The following is a 12,460-nucleotide window of genomic DNA, read 5'->3' as shown; positions in this document are numbered from 1 at the left end:
ATCTGCAATGCACTACACGTCACAGAACACTGCAGCGCACTACACATCACAGAACAGAGTCAGATTTTTACCTTTATAGATGGATCCTGGCAATTGATTTCTAGTCGCTGGCATTTCAAAGCAGGTTCGTCTTCATCTGTTGCTACATGATTCTCCAAAACAACTGAAATCAGTGACAGAGAAAAAAAATGTTTAACATGAAAAGTTTTACAGAATTATTTTAACATTAAGATAGTAAACAGTGCTGACACCTTAAGGTTGAATGAGAAACAGCAGAACCTATTTCATATTTTACCTTTTTAAACTTATTCTCAGTCAGGCAGAAAAATAGGATAACTCCTTAATCCCAAGAAAAGCCCAGACACTGGGTGATTAATGTGCCACTGAGTCAGTCCTAACTCCAAACCTGCAAGCTTCTGACTTCTGACTCAATGCTCTGTGGGGCTGCCCTGTTTGGTTTGAGAAAACCCACGATAAAACCCAATCAATAATAATGATTTCTTCCCAACTTTAAAATAAAGTTTTATCTGTTGGTCACCTCATTCCAAAATCAAAGCCAGTCTATCTGCAGGTCCAGAACTAAAAGGGGAAAAAATACACTGAATATCACATTGTCATGGGTGCTGATAATCAAAACAGTCTCAACCTTAACACACTAAGTGACAGAACCCCAACCCTCCCAGGCACAGCTGAGACCAGCTGCCCCCATCACACAGCAAGTGTCAGGTGATCGTCACGGCTTCCCGCAGGATAAGCAACTCGGCCCCAGCTCAGGGCGGCCACAGTGTGGTCCCAACCTCCTTCCTTTTGTCTAAAACTGACTACAAAAACAATGTCAAAGATAACCTCAAAATCAAAGACCAAAATCGGCCACAGTTGCCTCATCTCTGCAAATCACATTTCTATCTGTCTGTGACCCTTCTAGTCCTTTTCCTTAGACCTAGTCAACTTTTAAAAATTTACATATTTGCAGTTATAGATAGAAGTTTAAGGTCAACAGTTCTTGTTAAAGATTGTACATTGTGCCATGAGTGTTTTTTTCTTCTCATTTCCTTGCCTGAAATGACAGTGTGAACTGTCTAGTGCACTCCTACCGCACTCTACTCTACATGCTCACACATTGAGATAAGCAAATAGCATACAGGTGGGAGGTGCGAGACCATCTACCTCATCAACAGATTTGTCTGCAGCCTTCTTCTTCACTAAGCAACAAATATGGACTCTGGGTTAATATTAATCATCTTGTTTGTTTTTTGTTTTTTGTTTTTTAAGAGATGAGGTCTTGCTATGTCACCCAGGCTGGACTCAAACTCCTGTACTCAAGGGACCCCCCACCTCAGCCCGAGTAGCTGGGACTATCCAGGTTAATAGCTTTAAGTTTTTAACAGTAATACCAGTGTGTGACTATTTACAAAAATGAATGCCAGCATATAAGAATAGATATTATATACACGCATACATATGAGCATGCTTACTGTAACATTTCTGATAGAAAAAAATCAGAAATCTGAATGCTGGCCACTGGGAATGCCTTTCAGCATATGCACACCTTGGCACACCGTCTGCTTTCAAGGGCACCAACACCACAGCCAAGGAGGATGACCTCACTGTGGCCAGATGACACCTGCCCCGCTCTGCTGGTGCTGTGCCCCAGCCCTTCCCATACTACCAACCCTCCAGCCACCTCCACCAGGGAAATCTAACCACCTTCTGTCCAGCCCCACTCAAATGCCGCCTTGTTCGGGAAGGCATTCCTGGAAGGGTCTCAACTCACACCTGTTTATACTGTGACACCAACAAGGTCACAGCACCCACCCCACAGCAGACCGCCCTCCCAGCACCTTACACACAAGGCTGCCCACCAATGTGGATGAAGCACTCCTGGCTGGCATTCGGATTCTCCAGGTGCTAGAGGAAAGCCAAGTGCACAGGCCCCTCTGGTCCCTGCCTCCACCTCCACCAAAGCAACTCCCCTCAGACGTGTTACATAGATTGACATTCCGAAGAAGATCTTAACAGGAAAACAAAAAAGAGTGTCCATGCCTTTAAGCCTGTACACACTAGATGATTCATCTCAAAACTCTAAAACTGAAAGATGCTGAATCGTCCTGCAGTTCTAACAGGAACGTCTCACAGGTCCTAGGCAAAAGCAGTCAAATCTGATCTACCTGGTGGGAAATTATCCAAAGCCAAGGACCACTGTCGGCCGATTTTGGTCTTTGATTTTGAGGTTATCTTTGACATTGTTTTTGTAGTCAATTTTAGACAAAAGGAAGGAGGTTGGGACCACACTGTGGCCACCCTGAGCTGGGGCCGAGTTGCTTATCCTGTGGGAAGCCGTGACGATCACCTGACGCTTGCTGTGTGATGGGGGCAGCTGGTCTCAGCTGTGCCTAGGAGGGTCGGGGTTCTGTCACTTAGTGTGTTAAGGTTGAGACTGTTTTGATTATCAGCACCTATGACACACTGGTCACACACTGGTATTACTGTTAAAAACTTTAAGCTATTAGCCTCAATAGTCCCAGCTACTCAGGGGCTGAGGTGGGGGTGTCCCTTGAGTACAGCACACAGCTCTGCCTTCAGCCTCAGGACTCCTCACAGGCAGGGAGCGCATCAACCATCTCCACCTAAGCCTTTGCAGATGAATTCTCGCTTCATGAAACTTTTAAAACTCCATCCATGCCTACAAGTGCCTGTGGTTAGTCAAAGTTTCTCAGGACCTCAGTCAAAGGCTCTTTACTCTCACTGGAAACTGGTCATCACACGAGGCCTGGAAGAACAGAGAGAGAGACCCTTGTACTCATTACTCTAACCTTTTAGTTTGCTGAGAAGAGAACAAGTCCAGGAAGGTTACGGGACTTCTCTGGGGTCACAGAGCTAGTTTCATCATAACGGCAGAAGAGAGGTGTGCAGTAACTCCAGTAATGACTCCACAGGTAGTGGGACAGCAAGTGACATTTATTTTCTTCTTTGTACTTTGCTGCTTTTTGTATGTGTTGCTTTTTATAATTTTGTATGCATTACTTTTAGAATTAGACCAAAGAACTCCTTGTTCATTTTAAAGATACCACAATCAGGCTGGGTGCAGTGGCTCACGCCTATAATCCCAGCACTTTGGGAGGCCGAGGTGAGTGATCACCTGAGGTCAGGAGTTTGAGACCAGCCTGGCCAACATGGTGAAATCCCCGTCTCTACTGAAAATACAAAAATTAGCTGGGTGTGGTGGCGGGCACCTGTAATCCCAGCTACTCGGGAGGCTGAGGCAGGAGAATCGCTTGAATTCAGGAGACAAAGGTTGCAGTGAGCCGAGATCACGTCACTGCACTCCAGCCTGGCAACGGAGCAAAACTCTGTCTTAAATAAGTAAATAAAGATATCACAATCAATCAACTGCAGTGACAGGCCTGATGCAAGTCACAATTTTTGCATTCAGACAGGTAGAGTAAGCACAAGCCATAGTCGGTACACGCCAAGTCAGAGGATCCTAGAAGTCTTTTTAAATAAAAATAAGGAAAAGTTGGAAAGACATACACGTCAACAATTTAAAAGCTGCTACAACCAGTAGAATTATGGGAAATTTTTATTTCTTCTACTTTCTTGACTATCCTGTTAAACTTTATTAGATGCATACTTTCGAGACAAGGAAAGTACTTTAAACCTACTATGAATGCAAATGTGTTTGACACATCAAGGTACCTGCAGCTGTGCACACTTTCTCCTGGGTCAGAGACTGCAGGCTTTGTACTGGGGCAGGCCTCGGAGCTCTGTGCACAGTAGGTTTTGTTTTTTTTTGAGACTGAGTCTTGCTCTGTCGCGCAGGCTGGAGTGCAGTGGCGCAATCTCAGCTCACTGCAAGCTCCGCCTCCTGGGTTCACACCATTCTCCTGCCTCAGCCTCCTGAGCAGCTGGGACTACAGGCATCCACCACCACGCCCAGCTAATTTTTTGTATTTTTTTTGTATTTATAGTAGAGACTTCACCGTGTTTGCCAGGATGGTCTCGATCCCCTGACATCGTGATCCGCCCGCCTCAGCCTCCCAAGGTGCTGGGATTACAGGCATGAGCCACCATGCCTGGCTGACACAGTAGGCTTTTAACAAATACTCAAGAAATCGCAGTTCTTAGGCATTTAAGGAACAGAGTTGGAACAAAATCAAGATTCAAAATTATTTCTCTAAGCCTTCTTTGGGCCACAGTCTACAAAGAGATCGGGGAAGTAGGCTGTCAGAACTTTAATGGTTCTGAAATCACCGAAAATGATGTAACTGGAACACTTTCATTTTACAAGATTACAGTGTTACATTTTCTAAAGAAACTGTCATTTGCCTTCTGAACTAGAAACAGGGATTTGTAAAATAATGTGCAGTGATGGCGTGGAAAACTAACCAGCAGCACTCCTGAAACGCTGCCTTCATGTTCCCCTGGGACTGCTCGCCTCACCCCAAAACTATTTCTACTGCCTTCCCCTTCCATGCTACAACTAGTCTCCAAAGGTAGTTTTCTCTACTAACAAAGCAAACAGATCATATGAACGGACATCAGACCTTCTTAGGAGATTTCTGAAAATTCTCTCTTCTGGGGGAATAAATTGTGAGCATTTTGATTCAAACATTCCTGAAAGAATAACCAGGCAACCAAAACACTCAGTGACCTAACTGTGGTGGGCTGGTCACTTCAAACTTAACAGAACAATAAAACATATACTACTTTATGGCCAAAAAAAAAAATCTTTTTAAAACAATAAGTGTGGACAAAGTGTTTTCAGAGATGAAGAGATGAAGTTCCTGAAATTTAGGGTTTCATTTCTCAAGGGTCTCCTTTAAACAAACAAACAGTTATGATTTCAAAGTAGACATGTGCCTTTAACACCATTTTTAAAAATTACCAGCCTTAGCAAAGGTGTAGAAAACACTTGTTCTCAAGCACTGTCCATGGAAGAATTAGTAAAACATTTCTAGAAAACCTGTTACCGTCTTAACAAACTTTTAAACACATGTAGCAATTCTACTTCCAGGAACTTATCTATTTGCCAAGACATATATGCAAGGATCTTCCCTATAGGGTTGTGTATAAAGGAAAAATCAGACAGACTATGCCAGGAGCCCTCTGAAAGAGAAGAGTCAACTGTGGAGGGGGCACCTGTGAATGAATCCTGCAGAGCTGCTAACAGAGCAGACTTACACACACAACATGGTAAAGTTCCATGACACTGCACACAGGGGATTACACACACAACATGGTAAGGTTCCATGATGCCACACACAGGGGATTACACACACCACATGGTAATGTTCCATGACACTGAACACAGGGGATAACACACAACACATGGTAAGGTTCCATGACACTGCACACAGGCGATTACACACACCACATGGTAAGGATCCATGACGCCGCACACAGGGGATTACATACACAACATGGTAAGGTTCCATGACACCGCACAAGGGATTACACACACAACATGGTAAGGTTCCATGACACTGCACACAGGGGATTACACACACAACATGGTAAGGTTCCATGACACTGTACACATGGGATTAGGTGAGCGGGGGAGGGGCTGGGGGAATAATAACATCAAAAGAGCGCCTTTTCTTCCCTTATTCCAAGGAGAATTTCCTGGGCCTGACTCCCGGTCCTGTCCCCAGCGCCCCGAGGCCTCTTGAGCCCCTTCAGTGACCAAGATGCAGAGATCAGGACGCCATTGCGCCGCCCCAGGTGCCCGCCTCTAGCTGGCTCCGCCTGGGCCCCGAGGGAAGGTGAGGTGGGGGGGGGGGGAGGCCGGGCCACGGGCCAGGGCGTGGCAGCCAGGGTGTGTGTCCGCCGGGCTTGCTGCCTCTGGTGGCCCGGCAGCACTGTCCCACCTCTGCCACCCTCCGATGGGGCCGCTACCTGCATGCCTGCCAATCATGCTGCTGCTGCTGCTGCTGCTGCTGCTGCTTGGATCTGGCCCCAGGTCTGTCGAGGGTGAGTGAGGAAGGGGCTTTCCCGGAACTCAGGCGTTCCGGGATTCCTCCAGCCCTTCCTAGGGACCCAGCAGCCCTGCCTCCCATCCCTCTCCAAGTTCCTAGTTGCCCTAGAGCCCCCAGCTTGCTCTTCTAATGCTCACCCACACTCTGGGTCCCAGCCCTCTGCAGGGCCCCCCACTCACTCCTCCCAGGGACCCAGAACTAGCCCAGCCCTTCCCCAGGGCCACAGAGTCCTCTCCTGGCTCCCTCCCCTAACCGGCTGTGACCCTCTCCAGCAGCCCGGAAGCTTCCCGCTTGTCCTGATCTGGGGTCCGCGAACTTATCCTTCATTCCACCTGTCCCTGAGATGTGAGACACCAGAGGGTGGGAGGAGCAGGGGCAGAAAGGGCCCGGCTTGGGGGTGGGAGAAGAATATATTGTGCCCCTGTGCAACAAACCCCTGTGACCAAAAAAAAATATAGATCATACTGTCCCTATCTCACTATCCATCATTTGGGGTCACTGTAGAGAGGTCTCCTGGGTGACTGCCCATTTCTGGGGTGCACAGATACATGTAGCCACAGAATACTATGCAGACACCGCCAGGCACAGGACCAGCCCCAGACTCACCTGGCCCTCAGGTGTGCAGCTCACGGTGTGCAGCTCCCACAGGCAAAAATACTGAGATACCGCTAGGGGGACACATGCACACACAGCTCAAGGATACCCGAGACAGCACTCAGGACAATTCAGATGCACCGTGTACACACACACACACACACACACACACACACACACTGAGAGAGAGAGAGAAAGGCACAGACACACATATGTGCACATAGACCCTGGGGCTCACAGGATGCACAGACAACGCTGGCCCTCCCCGAGGAGGCTGCAGTGGGCAGACAGGGCAAACAGACCCCAGCGTGACCTGCCCCACCTAGAGGCACAGAGGGAGTGTTTTGCTTGGTTATAAGCACAGTGCTCATGCCTGCCCCATGCCTAGAACCCTCCCTCTATAGGGCTGTTGCTAGGGCTCTGAGATACCAGAGAGTGGTCAGGGAGTGTGGCAGGGGAAACTTTGGGGACAGCTTCAGGGTACCGTGTTGGGACTGGGACATTGTCAGGGTGCTCAGAGTGGGCGTGTTCCCTGGGTCTTGGTGCATTTAGAGGTCAAGGGACAATTTCTGGAGGCTCACTGTGTGCCAGGGCAGCTTATATCAGAGCTCCGCTTTTTTTTTTTTTTTTTTTTTCTAAAGACAGAGTCTCACTGTTGCCCAGGCTGGAGTGCAGTGGCACCATTTTGGCTCACTGCAACCTCCACCTCCTGGGTCCAAGAGATTCTCCTGCCTCAGCCTCCTGAGTAGCTGGGACTACAGGCATGCACCACCACCACACCTGGTTAATTTTTGTATTTTTAGTAGAGACGGGGTTTCACCATGTTAGCAAGGCTGGTCTCGAACTCCTGACCTCAGGTGATCCACCTGCCTTGGCCTCTGAAGGTGCTGAGATTACAGGCATGAGCCACTGCGCTTGGCCAGAGATCTGCTCTGGAAGACCCCCCAGGCTGGAGGGCACTGCCACAAGCAGACAGTATGGCTAGGGTCCCTATGGCCACCTGGCAGGCAAGGTGGATTCTGGAGGGAGGTGGCCTGGGAGCAGGCTGAGGATGGGGTGAGGGCATTTGAGCAGCAGAGTGTCTGCGTGACTGGGCATAACTGGAGGGACAGTAAATGACTCTTGTGTGAGAGGATGAGGGAGGGGTGAGAGGGGCTGACTACCCTAGGACTTTTGTAGTTTTAGTAGAGACAGGGTTTCACCATGTTGGCCAGGATGGTCTCGAACTCCTGACCTTGTGATCTGCCTGCCTCAGCCTCCCAAAGTACTGGGATTACAGGTGTGAGCCACCGCACCTGGACACGTTACTTAATATTTCTGTGCCTTGGTTTCTTCATCTGTGAAATGGGATTGTTGTGAGAACGCAAAGGGATTCCCAGGGCAGTTCCTAGTGCATAGTCTGGCTGCCTTTGTGTGTGTGTGTGCGTGCGCACGTGTGTGTGTGTTTAATATAGAGACAGGGTCTCACTATGTTGCCTAGGCTGGTTTCAAACTCCTGGGCTCCAGTGATCCTCCTGCTTCCACCCAAAGTGGTGGGATTACAGGCGTGAGTCAACACACCTGGTCACTTTATATTATTATTTTTTTTTTCTTTTGAGACAGGGTCTGGCGCTGTCGCCCAGGCTGGAATACAGCGGTGCAATCTCAACTCACTGCAAACTCCGCCTCCCAGGTTCAAGCAATTCTCCTGCCTCAGTCTCCTGAGTAGCTGAGATTACAGATGCCTGCCACCACACGCAGCTAATTGGTTGGGTGTGGTGGGGCTTTCCAATGATTACTTATTAATGATTACTTATGAAAAACAACAACCAAAAAAAAGCCATCTTGAAGCTGCTTTTAATGAGAAAACAAATGTGCTCCCAAGCAACAGAGCAGCGAAATTCTTTATTACTGGATTCTAACTTTCCTCTCTAACTGTAACTGTCTCAGCTCCACCTCATGTGACCTGGAGGGTATGTTGCAACCTGCGTCTTCACTACCCATTCATGAAGATCTATAAAACTAATGTAAACTGCTGGGGCAATTTCAACATGAGTCAACTGGAGATTGTTACTTGGTGAGAATGCGCAAGTGGCAAAGATCTAAATTTGTTCAGCTAATTTGTAATTAACCTTCGCTTCTCACATGTCAGTATGTGAAGTGTCTGGTTTAAGCAATTTATCCAAAAAAGCCATAGACTCTTTAAATAACAACAAAACCTGGGCCTGGAATTTTATAAAGGCAGAATGAGTAAGACATGGTTTCGGTGTGCTTTTTTAAAGAAAACAGGGTCTTGCTCTGTTGCCCAGGATGAAATGCCATGCTGCATTTACAGCTCACTGCAGCCTTGACCTCCCACCTCAGCTTCCAGAGGAGCTGGGATTACAGGTGTGCACCACCACGCCCAGCTAATTTAAAAAATTTTTGTAGAAACAGGGTGTCACTGTGTTGCCCAGGCTGGTCTCCAGCAATCCTCTGGCCTTGACCCCCTAAAGTGTGGGGATTACACGCACGAGCGACTTGCCACTTACTATCTGACTGTGACCTGGAACCAGAAAGGAGATTCTGAGAGTGTGCTCAATCAATCACAAACTGACCTTTTTCATGGGTTTCTTGAACTCCTGTAGCTCTTCAGCACTCATGTCTTCCCATACCTGATAAATAGGATCAATGAATTTCTTTGACCTGTCAACAAAGATCACATTTCAAAGTCAAGTTAAATACTTCAGCAGAAGTCAAAATTGGTTTGGATCTTTTCTCACAAGATCTATTACCCAAAACCAAGAAGTGAAAACTACAGCTTAAATAATTACATTAAAAAAAACCTGGCTGGGCGCAGTGGCTCACGCCTGTAATCCCAGCACTTTGGGAGGCTGAGGTGGGCAGATCATGAGGTCAGGAGATCGAGACCATCCTGGCTAACACGGTGAAACTCCATCTCTACTAAAAATACAAAAAATTAGCCGGGTGTGGTGGCGGACGCCTGTAGTCCCAGCTACTCAGGAGGCTGAGGCAGAATGGCCTGAACCTGGGAGGCGGAGCTTGCAGCGAACCGAGATCATGCCACTGCACTCCAGCCTGGGCGACAGAGCAAGACTGTCTCAAAAAAAGGGAAAAAAAAAGAAAAAAACAAAACAAAAAAACAACCCTCTATGTAAATGCTGTAACTAATGTGGCTCTTTCTGTATAAGAGTTCATTCACTCATGTCGATGGAGTATTGAACTACCGTTTTTCATCTTTCCATTTTCATGTGAAATTGTTTCTAAACTTTACAAAAACTGACAAGTCAGTTAGATATAGTATATCCAAACGGAAATGAAACCGTAATATTCTGGAACTCTCTTTTTTATATTTCTGTAGTAATTTGCTGAAAAGTAAGTCTAGGAAAAACAACTAATCTGGTTTCAGTCAACCAAGACTTCAGGGACCAGACAATCCCAGATGGTCGTGATGCTGCTAGTTATTTTAGATACCATAATAAGCAAAAATCCTGCTTCCTTATACAAGTGCCAAGTTAAGGCTGGCCCAGTGGTTTTCTAGAATAACTCATCTAGATAAATCGCTTTTGTTTTGTTTTGTTTTGTTTTTTGAGACAGAGTCTCACTCTCTCACCCAGGCTGGAGTGCAGTGGTGCAATCTCGGCTCACTGCAACTTCCACCTCCCAGGTTCAAGCGATTCTCCTGCCTCAGCCTCCCAAGTAGCTGGAATTACAGGCGCCCACCACCACACCCGGCTAATTTTTGTATTTTTAGTAGAGACAGGGTTTCACCATCTTGGCTAGGCTGGTCTTGAACTCCTGACTTCAAGTGATCCGCCCGCCTCAGCCTCCCAAAGTGCTGGGATTACAGGCATGAGCCATTACGCCCAGCCAATCATTTGTTTTTTGTTTATCCTGTGCAACAGAATGGGATGTGGTCTCTAGAGGAAGGAACAAGACACTTGGCAGAAAATTATGAAGCAAGAAAAGACAGCACCCTCCCCTATCCTGGCACCATTATCCCCATAACCTTACATGTTTAAATAACAGTTTAAAGAAAAACAAAAAAAAACCCCTTGATGTCAGTCTGGCTCCTAGTGAGGCAAAGATCTACCCACTCTGGGGTGCCTGCACCACTTGGCAAGTCCAGCTAGGCATCCTCTACTTTGCATCTGTGAAATATATGCAGGGAGACCACGAGATGCTCATCAACAGCGAGGAAGGGCCACTTCTGGTGAAGAGCCCTAAATCCCAATTTTGGGAAAAGCAAACATGTATCACGTTTAAATCCACCTCCTGGCCGGGTGCGGTGGCTCACGCCTGTAATCCCAGCACTTTAGGAGGCCGAGGTGGGCGGATCATGAGGTCAGGAGATCGAGACCATCCTGGCTAACACAGTGAAACCCCATCTCTACTAAAAATACAAAAAAATTAGCCAGGCGTGGCAGTGGGTGCCTGTAGTCCCAGCTACTTGGAAGGCTGAGGCAGGAGAATGGCGTGAACCCAGGAGGCGGAGCTTGAGGTGAGCCGAGATCACACCACCGCACTCCAGCCTGGGCGACAGAGCGAGACTCCGTCTCAAAAAGAAAAAAAATCCACTTCCTCCAGCGTCAATGTTTAAAAGTACCTACCTCTTCAGCACACAGGGATCAAAGGGGAAGAAGGTGTCCAGTGGGTTTGTGCAGGTCTGCACTGAGTCTCCTCCAGTGGTACTCCTAATGACTGGCAGCATCTGGTGATTGTTCCTCTCAATAATGGTGTAGCAGAAGACGAGCTGGTACTTACTGTGAAACAAAAAAACAACACAGACAGAGGCATTAACATGCTGGAGTGACTCTGCGGATGTGAGCTGCATGTGACAACTGTACCTACCACAGAGAAATTGCTGAATATAACAAGTGCTAGTAAAAATAACAATATAAAGCAGAAAGTAACACTTTTAGGGTACCGTTCTATGGGTCTTCTATCTGCAAGTTTGCTAAGGAGAAAGAAAACATGGCTATCACTCAGAATGTGAAACTGGGCTTATATTTTAACGAGTAATAGATATTATTCATTAAAAATAAATGTTTGCAAGGCAAAACTCTTAGATTACATAACTATAGGTGTCTTTATTTTTACTGTTTGCAAAAGAATTAGAAGGTTGGTGGAAAAGGGATTCAGGAGTTACTCAGGAGGAAATAATGGTGGTGAAGAGACTTGCTGAAGAAGCACTGAAGAAGAAATAAGCCTTTACTGAAGGAGGGACACGGGGTTGACTAAGTCATGACCTCAAAAACAGGCACAGAAAGGACTAGGCATGCCGAGTGAGAACAGTTAAATGCATAGAAGAAAACATAAAATAAAGACAATTATGTTTTTAATTTTTCCAGTAGTTGTCTCTAAATGATTGAGCAACTTGAAAAATTATTTATTGGACAGCTTCTCCAAGATGAGGACTTAGATCTCACTTCTGTCACTCTCCATCTCAGGTTCTCAGGTCACCATGGCAACTTCAAGCCACATACTTTGATTTCTGTCCTGTTAGCCAAGGCTCACAGCACTTGACCCCTCCTCCTGGTGGAGGACACATCAGCAAAACCACACTGGAGGGTGGTTTGCACTATCAGGTAAAGTTGAAGATCTGCATCTCCTACAACCCTGCAGCTGACCGCACTTCCGGGTGTGTGACAAGGAAGCGTGTGCCCACACACAAGAATGTTCCTGAGCACTAAAACACTAACACAGCCGGCTGGGCACGGTGGCTCACACCTGTAATCCCAGCACTTCGGGAGGTTGAGGCAGGTGGTTCACTTGAGCTCAGGAGTTTGAGACCAGCCTGGTCAACATGATGAAACCCCGTCTCTACTAAAAATACAAAAATTAGCTGGGTGTGGTGGCAGGCGCCTGTAGTCCCAGCTATTCGGGAGGCTGAGGCAGGAGAACTGCATGAG

At 47.0% G+C, this 12,460-nt stretch overlaps 1 pseudogene; it reads right to left on the bottom strand.

Annotated features, from left to right (window-relative positions):
- The window catches only part of LOC117978922 (putative RRN3-like protein RRN3P2), a 42,341-nt pseudogene that overhangs the window by 4,439 nt on the left and 25,442 nt on the right, over nucleotides 1-12,460 (bottom strand).

This window comes from Pan paniscus, chromosome 18, assembly GCF_029289425.2.
Source record: "Pan paniscus chromosome 18, NHGRI_mPanPan1-v2.0_pri, whole genome shotgun sequence".
NCBI lineage: Eukaryota > Metazoa > Chordata > Mammalia > Primates > Hominidae > Pan > Pan paniscus.
This window is presented reverse-complemented; position numbering and strand designations above follow the sequence as displayed.